The sequence below is a fragment of the Mus musculus genome, chromosome 9, assembly GCF_000001635.26.
Source record: "Mus musculus strain C57BL/6J chromosome 9, GRCm38.p6 C57BL/6J".
Lineage (NCBI taxonomy): Eukaryota > Metazoa > Chordata > Mammalia > Rodentia > Muridae > Mus > Mus musculus.
The window spans coordinates 44363637-44378437 of record NC_000075.6 but is presented as its reverse complement, the minus strand read 5'-3'; the positions used below and the strand labels follow the sequence as shown (position 1 = coordinate 44378437).

General features: G+C 44.8%; 1 long non-coding RNA gene and 1 pseudogene across 1 annotated transcript; both read left to right on the top strand.

The window, feature by feature from the left end:
* The first annotated feature begins 3227 nt into the window (after positions 1 to 3227).
* Positions 3228 to 3840, top strand: Gm10080 (annotated as a pseudogene).
* Positions 3841 to 13171: 9331 nt separating this feature from the next.
* Positions 13172 to 13858, top strand: Gm40516. Its single transcript, XR_870691.1, has 2 exons — positions 13172 to 13216; positions 13631 to 13858. It is a non-coding gene; the product is annotated as a predicted gene, 40516 (long non-coding RNA).
* The last annotated feature ends 943 nt before the right edge of the window (positions 13859 to 14801 follow it).

Genomic DNA, 14801 nt, shown 5'->3' with positions numbered 1-14801 from the left:
CACACTGCTACCCAGAGAAAAGATTTATAAATAAAAGTAAGTCCCCTGACACAACCTCCCACTCTTATCTGTAGCATGATATGTAACTTCCTGCTCATTATGATACACATATCTCTTTCTAGAAAAGTAACATTTTTCGAACAATAACAAAAAAAGCAATTATTTGCTATTTTTCAACTAAGAATTTTCTGTGTCAGTGGGATTTCCCTCGTTACTACTGTACAACATTGTGTACAACAGTGCATAATGTGGGCTTTATCTGCCAGTGATAGATGTGTAAGTTGTCGATTCTGTTGAGTTTCGCTTTTTTCATTTTGTGTGTGCTGTACACACATATGGCATTTGTGTTTGTGTGTGTGTGCTGAGTCCAGAAAAGAACATTAGATGTCCTGCTCTATCAATTTCTGCCTTATTTATTTTTTTAGACAGGGTCTCTCATGAAACATGGAGCTAGGCTGGTGCCCACCAAGCCCCAGTGAGTTTCCCTACTCCAACCTCAACAGCACTGTGATTACAAGTGCATAGGGCCTTTTAAAATGCGAATATTTTCCTCTGAACTCAGGTACTCAGGCTTGTGCAGGACACCCAACATCTCTCTAGTGCACTCCCCTTTTCTCTCCCTCTCTCCCTCTCACTTCCCCTCCTCCTTTCCCCCCTCTCCTGTTCCTTTTTTAAAAATATTTTTTTATTCATTCATTCATTTATATGAGTACACTGTAGCTGCCTTCAGACACACCAGAAGAGGTCATCAGATGGTTGTGAGCCACCATGTGGTTGCTGGGAATTGAACTCAGGACCTCTGGAACGAGCAGTCAGGGCTCTTAACCACTGAGCCATCTCTCCAGCCCCTCCTGTTCCTTTAAGTCGTTAGTTGTTGTATTGTTTTTCTTTGGTGTTTCTCTGTGTAGCTCTGGCTGTCTTGGAATTTTCTCTGTAGACCAGGCTGGCCTTAAATTCAAAGATCTGCCTGCCTCTGCCTCTGGAATGCTGGGACTAAAGATGCATGTCACCATGTCCAGCTGTGTTTTTTTTTTTTTTTTAATTCTTTAAATTATTTATTTATTATATGTAAATACACTGTAGTTGTCTTCAGACACTCCAGAAGAGGGTACCAGATCTTGTTACAGATGGTTGTGAGCCACCATGTGGTTGCTGGGATTTGAACTCAGGACCTCTGGAAGAGCAGTCAGTGCTCTTAACTGCTGAGCCATCTCTCCAGCCCCTGTGTTTTGTTTTTTTAAACAAAAGCCTCACCACATAGTGGTAGTAGATACTGGAAAAGTCCTTGCTATAAGACTAGTTTAGGTATAGGCCATGATTTTGAGGCAATCTTCTTGCCTAAAATTCTTCCTCCTGGGTGCTGGGATAATAAGTATGTGCTACGATGTACAGTGAACAATTCTATTTTTTATTTTTTAATTGCAGGGGAAAAGATTGTTTTTCTCAACAATAACTCCACTTTTGTCTAAAGAGGCACTAGATTGAACATTCCATCTATTTTGAAAACTATGCATTTAATACTTTAAAAAAAGATTTATTTATCTATTTATGAGTACACTGTAGCTATCTTCAGACACATCAGAAAGAGGGCATCAGCTCTTACTACAGATGGTTGTGAGCCACCATGTGGTTGCTGAGAATTGAACTCAGGACCTCTGGAAGAGCAGTCAGTGCTCTTAACCTCTGAGCCATCTCTCAAGCCCCTACATTTAACACTTACGGGGTCTCTGGGATGGTCAAGGAGTGTTCTAAGAGCTAGGACTCCAGAAACAGTTATGACTTCATCTTTGCCTTCGGTGAAGTTGCAATCAAATCTGTCCAATGGTTTCCTATATTTATTTAGACCTATCAGATGACTGCTGATCTGGGAGTCCCGTTTCCTGTTGCTATGAGAACTCCTACCCCAAGAATACCCTTTGACAGAGCAATGCCCTTGCCATTCCAGGCCTCAGCCTGAGTATCAGTCCCTTTGGGAAGTGTGGCAGGTGCAAGCACTCTAGGGAGCCACCTGTTTTGTTCTTTAACCAGAAAAAAAGAACAAGGACAAGTTGTGGAACAATGGAATTTTTTTCATGTCAAAACGCCTGCTTTGGATTGACCTTGGCTGATAAACTCACTGTTCCGATCCAGAACAAATCTATCAACATAGCCCTTCTCTGGCACCGAGCAGAAATCAGAGGAAAGAACATCGCTGCCATACAAGGATAGTGGCTAAACTGACAAGATTAAACTGAACACACATTGAATATACCAGCACAGGCCTGTACTCCCGGTGGTGGGCAGAATGCGATAGAAGGATCTAGAGTTCCAGACAAGTCTAGGCTGCTTACCCATCCAGAAAGAAACCCAGCCAAAGGATACATGCTGTGTTTTTCACTTACACAGAATTTAACAGGAGGTGAACAGTTGTGGAAGTGAAGGCTGTGCTTACCCTTGGGAAAGGTAGCATTCCAAAGAAGTCAGGACGCGCAGGCTTCTAGAGTGCTGGCAAATTCACTGCTGATTGCAAACGATATGTTCTGTTTGTACAGTACCAGTGGACTGTAACACTGAACTTCTGTATATATGTTATAAGCTAATAAAAAAAAGTAGCCAGGCAGTGTGGCACATACCTTTAATCTCAGCACTCAGGAGGCAGAGACAGGCGGATATTTGTGAGTTTGAGGGCAGTCTGATCTACAGAGTGAGTTCCAAGTCAGCCAGGGGTACACACAGAAACCCTGTCTCAAAAAGGAAAAACACCCCCCTCTCTGAAAACCAAAAAAGATCAGATATAAAGAATTTTCTCAATTAGTGATTGATGGAGGAGGGCCTAGTCCATCATGGTGGGATCATCTCTTGGCTGGTGGTCCTGGGTTCTATAAGAAAGCAGACTGAAGAGAGATGGCTCAGTGGTTAAGAGCACTGATTGTTCCTCCAAAGGTCTTGAGTTCAAATCCCAGTAACCCCATCGTGGGTCACAATCATCCGTAATGAGATCTGACCACCTCTTCTGGTATGTCTGAAGACAGCTACAGTGTACTTAGATATAATAAGTGGTGGTACACGCCTTTAATCCCACCACTTGGGAGGCAGAGGCAGGTGGATTTCTGAGTTCGAGGCCAGCCTGGTCTACAAACTGAGTTCCAGGATAGCCAGGGCTACACAAAGAAACTCTGTCTCAAAAAACCAAAACAAGGGGGTTGGGTCGGGTGTCAGAGCCATTACTGCTGGAAAAGGTCCAGCAGAGCTCAGCAGCCAAGATGTGTGACTTCACGAGGACCAGACCGCAGAATTCAAGGAGGCTTTCCAGCTGTTTGACCGAACAGGTGATGGCAAGATCCTGTACAACCAGTGTGGGGATGTGATGCGGGCCCTGGGCCAGAACCCTACCAACGCCGAGGTGCTCAAGGTCCTGGGAAACCCCAAGAGTGATGAGATGAATGTGAAGGTGCTGGACTTTGAGCACTTCCTGCCCATGCTGCAGACCGTGGCCAAGAACAAGGACCAGGGAACCTACGAGGATTATGTTGAAGGCCTTCGTGTGTTTGACAAGGAAGGAAATGGCACCGTCATGGGTGCTGAAATCTGTCATGTCCTAGTCACACTGGGCGAGAAGATGACAGAGGAAGAAGTAGAGATGCTAGTGGCGGGGCATGAGGACAGCAATGGTTGCATCAACTATGAAGAGCTTGTCCGGATGGTGCTGAATGGCTGAGGACATTCTGTATCCCGAGTCTGTTCCTTGCCCAATGTGTGATTTCTGTGTGGCCCCAGAGGCTCCCCTGTCACAGCACCTTGCCCATCTGGTTTCTTTTGGATGATGTTTGCCTTCACCAAATAAAATTTGCTCCCTTTGCCCTCAAAAAAGAAAAAAAAGAAAAAAGAAAAGAAAAACAAATAAAATAAATCTTAAAAAAAAAAAAAGAAAGAAAGAAAGAAAAGAAAGACTGAGCAAGCCCTGGGGAGCAAGCCAGTAAGGAACACCCCTACATGGTCTCTACATCAGCTCCTGCCTCCAGATTCCTGCCTTGTTTGAGTTCCTGTCCTGACTTCCTTCGGTGATTAATATCAATATGGAAGTATAAGCCAAATAAGCCCTTTCCTCCCCTGCTTGCTTTTTGATCGTGACATTTTGTCACAGCAATAGTAATCCTAATTAGAAAGTGTTAACTGCCATGGCTTTTTTTTTAATGAAACATTTTTAAAGATTTATTTTATTGTGTGTGATAACTCCTACGCATGTGTGAGTGAAGTGCCCGGGGCCATAAGAAGGGATCAGATCCCCTGGGCCTGCACTTATGGATGGTTGGGGTCACCATGTGGATGCTGAAAGGGAATGATAACTGTTCAGGGCCCTGAAGACCGAGTTCTCATCACAAGGGAGAGTTATTTTCCCCAGACATACAAAGTACAGGAAATAAGAGAAAAGGCAGGAGATAGCGGGTGAGAGAGAGGGGGTGTTTGTTCCAGAGAGGGGCTGCCTTTGGGTTGAGAGAAGACAGATGAGGCCCATAGGAAAGTGGCAGTTTATAAAGGTAAAGGGGGAAACCCCATGTCAGGACAAGGAGTTTAATTTTAATTGGGCGTGCTAGTTAGGTGAGCCAAAGGGGACCTTTGCTTGCTAGAATTCAATACTTTACTGGACTTTGGTAGTCAGCCTCAGGAGGAGGAAGTGGCCAAATAAAGGAATAGTGCCTTGATTAATTTTAGCAATGTAATCTAATGGGTCTTTTTAGCAAGGCAGGGGAATAGGGGAGAAGGGCAAGGCCAGCCAGAGCTATGTTTGCCATATGTAGTGGGCTGGCTAGAATTCCTTCAGATGCTGAGGACAGAACTGGGAGCTTTCACAAAAGCTGTAGGTGCTTAACTGCTGAGTCATAGCTCCAGCTCTTTTCAGCTCTTTGGAGATAGGCCTTCTATAGCCCAGGCTTGGCCTTGAACTTAGTTGAGATTGTCTTTGAATTCTATTTCTTCCTGTCTCTACCTCACAATACTAGGATTATAAGTACTTGCCACAATGCCTGCCCCTCTTTTTGGTGGGGGAGTGTTATTTTGGCTCACTTTCTTTTCTTTTTTAAAAAATTTATTTATTTATTATATGTAAGTACACTGCAGCTGTCTTCAGACACTCCAGAAGAGGGAGTCAGATCTCATTACAGATGGTTGTGAGCCACTATGTGGTTGCTGGGAATTGAACTAAAGACCTTCGGAATAGCAGTCAGTGCTCTTAACCTCTGAGCCATCTCTCCAGCCCCCTTTTCTTCTCTTTCTTACATATTTGTGTTTTTTGTTTTGTTTTGTTTTGTTTTTGTTTGTTTGTTTGTTTGGTTTTGGTTTTGGTTTTTCAAGACAGGGTTTCTCTGTGAAGTCCTGGCTACCCTGGAATTCATTCTGTAGAGCAGGCTGGTCTCGAACTCAGAAATCCACCTGCCTCTGCCTCCCAACTGCTGGGATTACAGGCGTGTGCTACCACTGCCCGGTTACATATTTGTTTTTTTTTTTCATTTGTATTTAAAGTTTTTATTTATATTTATTTTATATATGTCTAGGAAGTTTTGCTGGTATATATCTATGTTCAATGAATGTGCAGTTCTTGAGGAGGCCAGAAGATGGTGTCATTATCATCTAGTAGATTCTAGAACCAGAGTTATAGAGTTCATTGCCACATGGGTGCTGGGAATCAAACCGGGAAACTTTGGAAGAACAACAAGTGCTCTTAACTGCCGAGCCATCTCTCTAGCCCCTCCCCCCCTTTTAAAATTGAGACAAGGTCTTGTCATTTAGTGTAAACTGGCCTCAAACTTGCTATGTAGCCTACATTGGCCTCAAAGTTACTGTGCTCCTCCTGTCTCATCCTACCAAATAGGTGTTGGGAGCCGCCCCCACATTCGCCGTTACAAGATGGCGCTGACATCCTGTGTTCTAAGTGGTAAACAAATAATCTGCGCATGTGCCAAGGGTATCTTATGACTACTTGTGCTCTGCCTTCCCCGTGACGTCAACTCGGCCGATGGGCTGCAGCCAATCAGGGAGTGACACGTCCGAGGCGAAGGAGAATGCTCCTTAAGAGGGACGGGGTTTTCGTTTTTCTCTCTCTCTTGCTTCGCTCTCTTGCTTCTCTCTCTTGCTTCTCTCTCTTGCTTCGCTCTCTCTTGCTTCGCTCTCTTGCTTTTCTCTCTCTCTTGCTTTTTCGCTCTCTTGCTTTTCTCTCTCTCTTGCTTCTTGCTCTCTTGCTTCCTGCACCCTGGCTCCTGAAGATGTAAGAATAAAGCTTTGCCGCAGAAGATTCTGGTCTGTGGTGTTCTTCCTGGCCGGTCGTGAGAACGCGTCTAATAACAATTGGTGCCGAATTCCGGGACGAGAAAAAAACTCGGGACTGGCGCAAGGAGGATCCCTCATTCCGGAACCAGAACTGCGGATCACGTTTATAAAGGTTCCCGTAACACAGACTGTTGAGAAGGATTCAACTGCCGAATTCAGAACTCATCAGCTGGGGAACGACGGTGATAAAGGTTCCCGTAAAGCAGACTGTTAAGAAGGATTCAACTGTATGAATTCAGAACTTTTCAGCTGGGGAACGAGGTAAGTCTGATCTTGAACTTTCTAACGAAATTCAAGACAGTCTATCAGAAGTAAAGTGGAATATGTTTGGCCTTGAATTTTTTCTGGTGTTAGGAGCCCTTTTGTTCCTTTTCACATGTTATCAAGTGGTTAAGATAGGGCTGAAAATTCTAGAGGAAATTCAGGACAATCTATCAGAAGTAAAGCGGGGAGAGAGAGTAGGAACAAAGAGAAAATATGGTACACAAAATAAGTATACAGGCCTTTCCAAGGGTCTTGAACCCGAGGAAAAGTTAAGGTTAGGTAAGAATACCTGGAGAGAGATTAGAAGAAAAAGAGGAAAAAGGGAAAAGAAGAAAGATCAATTAGCGGAGGTCTCTAGGAGAAGGAGCCTGTGCTCTGAAGAAACAGACTGGGAGAAAAAAGCGGCTCATTATGAAAGAAAAGGATACCAGCCGCCAAGTAAAGTGCTAACTAGTCATTTAAGGAAAAAGCCAAAAGCGGCTGGCGAAGGCCAGTTTGCTAATTGGCCTCAGGGCAATCGGCTACCAGGTGCACTCCCGCCCTATGCGGAGTCCCCGCCCTGCGTAGTGCGTCAGCCCGTAGTGCGTCAACAATGCGCAGAGAGGCAGTGCGCAGAGAGGCAGTGCGCAGACTCATTCATTCCCAGAGAGGAACAAAGGAAAATACAACAGGCATTTCCGGTCTTTGAAGGAGCCGAGGGTGGGCGTGTCCACGCTCCGGTAGAATACTTACAAATTAAAGAAATTGCTGAGTCGGTTCGTAAATACGGAACCAATGCTAATTTTACCTTGGTGCAGTTAGACAGGCTCGCTGGCATGGCACTAACTCCTGCTGACTGGCAAACGGTTGTAAAAGCCGCTCTCCCTAGTATGGGCAAATATATGGAATGGAGAGCGCTTTGGCACGAAGCTGCACAAGCGCAGGCCCGAGCAAACGCAGCTGCTTTGACTCCAGAGCAGAGAGATTGGACTTTTGACTTGTTAACGGGTCAGGGAGCTTATTCTGCTGATCAGACAAACTACCATTGGGGAGCTTATGCCCAGATTTCTTCCACGGCTATTAGGGCCTGGAAGGCGCTCTCTCGAGCAGGTGAAACCACTGGTCAGTTAACAAAGATAATCCAGGGACCTCAGGAATCCTTCTCAGATTTTGTGGCCAGAATGACAGAGGCAGCAGAGCGTATTTTTGGAGAGTCAGAGCAAGCTGCGCCTCTAATAGAACAGCTAATCTATGAGCAAGCCACAAAGGAGTGCCGAGCGGCCATAGCCCCAAGAAAGAACAAAGGCTTACAAGACTGGCTCAGGGTCTGTCGAGAGCTTGGGGGACCTCTCAGCAATGCAGGTTTAGCGGCTGCCATCCTTCAATCCCAAAACCGCTCCATGGGCAGAAATGATCAGAGGACATGTTTTAACTGCGGAAAGCCTGGGCATTTTAAGAAAGATTGCAGAGCTCCAGATAAACAGGGAGGGACTCTCACTCTTTGCTCTAAGTGTGGCAAGGGTTATCATAGAGCTGACCAGTGTCGCTCTGTGAGGGATATAAAGGGCAGAGTCCTTCCCCCACCTGATAGTCAATCAACTGATGTGCCAAAAAACGGGTCATCGGGCCCTCGGTCCCAGGGCCCTCAAAGATATGGGAACCGGTTTGTCAGGACCCAGGAAGCAGTCAGAGAGGCGACCCAGGAAGACCCACAAGGGTGGACCTGCGTGCCGCCTCCGACTTCCTACTAATGCCTCAAATGAGTATTCAGCCGGTGCCAGTGGAGCCTATACCATCCTTGTCCCCGGGAACCATGGGCCTTATTCTCGGCCGAGGTTCACTCACCTTGCAGGGCTTAGTAGTCCACCCTGGAGTTATGGATTGTCAACATTCCCCTGAAATACAGGTCCTGTGCTCAAGCCCTAAGGGCGTTTTTTCTATTAGTAAAGGAGATAGGATAGCTCAGCTGCTGCTCCTCCCTGATAATACCAGGGAGAAATCTGCAGGACCTGAGATAAAGAAAATGGGCTCCTCAGGAAATGATTCTGCCTATTTGGTTGTATCTTTAAATGATAGACCTAAGCTCCGCCTTAAGATCAACGGAAAAGAGTTTGAAGGCATCCTTGATACCGGAGCAGATAAAAGTATAATTTCTACACATTGGTGGCCCAAAGCATGGCCCACCACAGAGTCATCTCATTCATTACAGGGCCTAGGATATCAATCATGTCCCACTATAAGCTCCGTTGCCTTGACGTGGGAATCCTCTGAAGGACAGCAAGGGAAATTCATACCTTATGTGCTCCCACTCCCGGTTAACCTCTGGGGAAGGGATATTATGCAGCATCTGGGCCTTATTTTGTCCAATGAAAACGCCCCATCGGGAGGGTATTCAACTAAAGCAAAAAATATCATGGCAAAGATGGGTTATAAAGAAGGAAAAGGGTTAGGACATCAAGAACAGGGAAGGATAGAGCCCATCTCACCTAATGGAAACCAAGACAGACAGGGTCTGGGTTTTCCTTAGCGGCCATTGGGGCAGCACGACCCATACCATGGAAAACAGGGGACCCAGTGTGGGTTCCTCAATGGCACCTATCCTCTGAAAAACTAGAAGCTGTGATTCAACTGGTAGAGGAACAATTAAAATTAGGCCATATTGAACCCTCTACCTCACCTTGGAATACTCCAATTTTTGTAATTAAGAAAAAGTCAGGAAAGTGGAGACTGCTCCATGACCTCAGAGCCATTAATGAGCAAATGAACTTATTTGGCCCAGTACAGAGGGGTCTCCCTGTACTTTCCGCCTTACCACGTGGCTGGAATTTAATTATTATAGATATTAAAGATTGTTTCTTTTCTATACCTTTGTGTCCAAGGGATAGGCCCAGATTTGCCTTTACCATCCCCTCTATTAATCACATGGAACCTGATAAGAGGTATCAATGGAAGGTCTTACCACAGGGAATGTCCAATAGTCCTACTATGTGTCAACTTTATGTACAAGAAGCTCTTTTGCCAGTGAGGGAACAATTCCCCTCTTTAATTTTGCTCCTTTACATGGATGACATCCTCCTGTGCCATAAAGACCTTACCATGCTACAAAAGGCATATCCTTTTCTACTTAAAACTTTAAGTCAGTGGGGTTTACAGATAGCCACAGAAAAGGTCCAAATTTCTGATACAGGACAATTCTTGGGCTCTGTGGTGTCCCCAGATAAGATTGTGCCCCAAAAGGTAGAGATAAGAAGAGATCACCTCCATACCTTAAATGATTTTCAAAAGCTGTTGGGAGATATTAATTGGCTCAGACCTTTTTTAAAGATTCCTTCCGCTGAGTTAAGGCCTTTGTTTAGTATTTTAGAAGGAGATCCTCATATCTCCTCCCCTAGGACTCTTACTCTAGCTGCTAACCAGGCCTTACAAAAAGTGGAAAAAGCCTTACAGAATGCACAATTACAACGTATTGAGGATTCGCAGCCTTTCAGTTTGTGTGTCTTTAAGACAGCACAATTGCCAACTGCAGTTTTGTGGCAGAATGGGCCATTGTTGTGGATCCATCCAAACGTATCCCCAGCTAAAATAATAGATTGGTATCCTGATGCAATTGCACAGCTTGCCCTTAAAGGTCTAAAAGCAGCAATCACCCACTTTGGGCAAAGTCCATATCTTTTAATTGTACCTTATACCGCTGCACAGGTTCAAACCTTGGCAGCCGCATCTAATGATTGGGCAGTTTTAGTTACCTCCTTTTCAGGAAAAATAGATAACCATTATCCAAAACATCCAATCTTACAGTTTGCCCAAAATCAATCTGTTGTGTTTCCACAAATAACAGTAAGAAACCCACTTAAAAATGGGATTGTGGTATATACTGATGGATCAAAAACTGGCATAGGTGCCTATGTGGCTAATGGTAAAGTGGTATCCAAACAGTATAATGAAAATTCACCTCAAGTGGTAGAATGTTTAGTGGTCTTAGAAGTTTTAAAAACCTTTTTAAAACCCCTCAATATTGTGTCAGATTCCTATTATGTGGTTAATGCAGTAAATCTTTTAGAAGTGGCTGGAGTGATTAAGCCTTCCAGTAGAGTTGCCAATATTTTTCAGCAGATACAATTAGTTTTGTTATCTAGAAGATCTCCTGTTTATATTACTCATGTTAGAGCCCACTCAGGCCTACCTGGCCCCATGGCTCTGGGAAATGATTTGGCAGATAAGGCCACTAAAGTGGTGGCTGCTGCCCTATCATCCCCGGTAGAGGCTGCAAGAAATTTTCATAACAATTTTCATGTGACGGCTGAAACATTACGCAGTCGTTTCTCCTTGACAAGAAAAGAAGCCCGTGACATTGTTACTCAATGTCAAAGCTGCTGTGAGTTCTTGCCAGTTCCTCATGTGGGAATTAACCCACGCGGTATTCGACCTCTACAGGTCTGGCAAATGGATGTTACACATGTTTCTTCCTTTGGAAAACTTCAATATCTCCATGTGTCCATTGACACATGTTCTGGCATCATGTTTGCTTCTCCGTTAACCGGAGAAAAAGCCTCACATGTGATTCAACATTGTCTTGAGGCATGGAGTGCTTGGGGGAAACCCAGACTCCTTAAGACTGATAATGGACCAGCTTATACGTCTCAAAAATTCCAACAGTTCTGCCGTCAGATGGACGTAACCCACCTGACTGGACTTCCATACAACCCTCAAGGACAGGGTATTGTTGAGCGTGCGCATCGCACCCTCAAAACCTATCTTATAAAACAGAAGAGGGGAACTTTTGAGGAGACTGTACCCCGAGCACCAAGAGTGTCGGTGTCTTTGGCACTCTTTACACTCAATTTTTTAAATATTGATGCTCATGGCCATACTGCGGCTGAACGTCATTGTTCAGAGCCAGATAGGCCCAATGAGATGGTTAAATGGAAAAATGTCCTTGATAATAAATGGTATGGCCCGGATCCTATCTTGATAAGATCCAGGGGAGCTATCTGTGTTTTCCCACAGAATGAAAACAACCCATTTTGGATACCAGAAAGACTCACCCGAAAAATCCAGACTGACCAAGGGAATACTAATGTCCCTCGTCTTGGTGATGTCCAGGGCGTCAATAATAAAGAGAGAGCAGCGTTGGGGGATAATGTCGACATTTCCACTCCCAATGACGGTGATGTATAATGCTCAAGTATTCTCCTGCTTTTTTACCACTAACTAGGAACTGGGTTTGGCCTTGATTCAGACAACCTTGGCTCTGTCTGGACAGGTCCAGATGACTGACACCATTAACACTTTGTCAGCCTCAGTGACTACAGTCATAGATGAACAGGCCTCAGCTAATGTCAAGATACAGAGAGGTCTCATGCTGGTTAATCAACTCATAGATCTTGTCCAGATACAACTAGATGTATTATGACAAATAACTCAGCTGGGATGTGAACAAAAGTTTCCGGGATTGTGTGTTATTTCCATTCAGTATGTTAAATTTACTAGGACAGCTAATTTGTCAAAAAGTCTTTTTCAGTATATGTTACAGAATTGGATGGCTGAATTTGAACAGATCCTTCGGGAATTGAGACTTCAGGTCAACTCCACGCGCTTGGACCTGTCGCTGACCAAAGGATTACCCAATTGGATCTCCTCAGCATTTTCCTTCTTTAAAAAATGGGTGGGATTAATATTATTTGGAGATACACTTTGCTGTGGATTAGTGTTGCTTCTTTGATTGGTCTGTAAGCTTAAGGCCTAAACTAGGAGAGACAAGGTGGTTATTGCCCAGGCGCTTGCAGGACTAGAACATGGAGCTTCCCCTGATATATCTATGCTTAGGCAATAGGTCGCTGGCCACTCAGCTCTTATATCCCACGAGGCTAGTCTCATTGCACGGGATAGAGTGAGTGTGCTTCAGCAGCCCGAGAGAGTTGCAAGGCTAAGCACTGCAATGGAAAGGCTCTGCGGCATATATGAGCCTATTCTAGGGAGACATGTCATCTTTCATGAAGGTTCAGTGTCCTAGTTCCCTTCCCCCAGGCAAAACGACACGGGAACAGGTCAGGGTTGCTCTGGGTAAAAGCCTGTAAGCCTAAGAGCTAATCCTGTACATGGCTCCTTTACCTACACACTGGGGATTTGACCTCTATCTCCACTCTCATTAATATGGGTGGCCTATTTGCTCTTATTAAAAGAAAAAGGGGGAGATGTTGGGAGCCGCCCCCACATTCGCCGTTACAAGATGGCGCTGACATCCTGTGTTCTAAGTGGTAAACAAATAATCTGCGCATGTGCCAAGGGTATCTTATGACTACTTGTGCTCTGCCTTCCCCGTGACGTCAACTCGGCCGATGGGCTGCAGCCAATCAGGGAGTGACACGTCCGAGGCGAAGGAGAATGCTCCTTAAGAGGGACGGGGTTTTCGTTTTTCTCTCTCTCTTGCTTCGCTCTCTTGCTTCTCTCTCTTGCTTCTCTCTCTTGCTTCGCTCTCTCTTGCTTCGCTCTCTTGCTTTTCTCTCTCTCTTGCTTTTTCGCTCTCTTGCTTCTCGCTCTCTCTTGCTTCTTGCTCTCTTGCTTCTTGCACTCTGTTCCTGAAGATGTAAGAATAAAGCTTTGCCGCAGAAGATTCTGGTCTGTGGTGTTCTTCCTGGCCGGTCGTGAGAACGCGTCTAATAAATAATAGGTATTGGTATGCTGTGTTTCAGCATTTGGTTCTGAAGTGTGAGCTCACTAACTTCCTTCCCCAACCCCCAGCAACAGCGATGAACCTAGGGCCACTTCCATACAAGGAAAGAGCTCCACCACAGATACATCTTTAGCCTTTTAAAACTACTTTCAGGGGGTTGGAGAGTTGGCTCAGTGGTTAAGAGCACTGGCTGCTCTTCCAGAGGACCCTGGTTCAAGTCCCAGCACCCACATGGCAGCTCACAACTGTCTATACCTTCAGTTCTAATGACTCTGGCACCCTCACTTAGACATACATGCAGGGAAAACACCAATGCACACAAAAATAAAAACAAACTATTTAATAATATTTTTTGGTTTATTTTTTTGTGTATATGAATGTTTTTCTTGCATATATGTTTGTGTACCACAGGTGTTCCTGGAGACCTTGGATGTCAGAAGAGGCTTCTTTGCAAGAGGACCTGGGTCCCTGGGTCTGTGTCCCTGCGTTCCACATACTGGCTCACAACTGTCTGTAACTGCAGTTCCAGGAGCTCCAGCGCCCTCTTCTGGCCTTTGTGGCACTGCATTAACACAGTGCATCTATGTCCAGGCCGAACATCATACACATAAAAGAATAAAATAGAAAATGTTTAAGTTATATTGATTCTTGAATTCTTTCAAGACTGAAATTCTCAGTAGACAAAACTGTTACTGAATCTGTGCACATAGTTCTTTCCTGGTTATGTTCCTTGCCTGACTGACTTTACTAGAGTCAGACAGGTAGAACTAATAGACAATCCTGGTTTGTGTTCTGACAAGTGTACCTTTGGCCTCGTGCCCCAGAAAAATATATAATTAAAGATCAGGCAAATGAAGAGCTCTTGTTTTATTTTTAAATAACTTTGATGTTTTCTGGCCAGAGGATCACCTTTCCCCTAGGATAATTATACCTCTTTTTGCACCTGGGTGCTACAAGGACTTGATGAGAAGCAAAACCACTGTTAGGTATCATTTCCTACATGAAATTGGGGGTTGATTCCTGCCTCTTTTTTGTTTTGAGACAGTCTCTTAGACTAGCCTTGAACTCATGGCAACTTTCCCCACCCTAGCCTTTCAAATTACAGGCACGAGGCACCGTCCCTGGCTACTGTCTGCTGTGAGGCACCGTCCCTGGCTATTGCCTGCTGTTAATGCCTGTTCTCTAGGGCGGTGGTCAAGGACCACAGTTTGCTCCTTACCCTTTTGGGCATTTAGTACAGTTCCAGTAGTGGGTAGTACAGAAAATGTATTTGTGGAGAAGTGAAAAGCAAACTAGTAGGTGGAGAGAGGAGCTGTGGGTGGCTCTGGTAGGCCAGTTTGTGCCTTAGTGTCACGCATCAATAAGACCCTATAGGTACAGGTAGGGCCGGATGCAGACATCAGAGGAAGAAAGACTGCCATGTGGCAGTGGCAGGAGGAGGAGCACGAGGTGGCATGCTTGCATATGCTATTCTCTCTTATTTTGTTTGAAGACAAGATCTCATTATGTATCCCTGACTTGCCTGGCATCACAGTACTTGTTGAGAGCATGTTTGGAGGTTCTAGCAGGGGAGGTCAGCTAC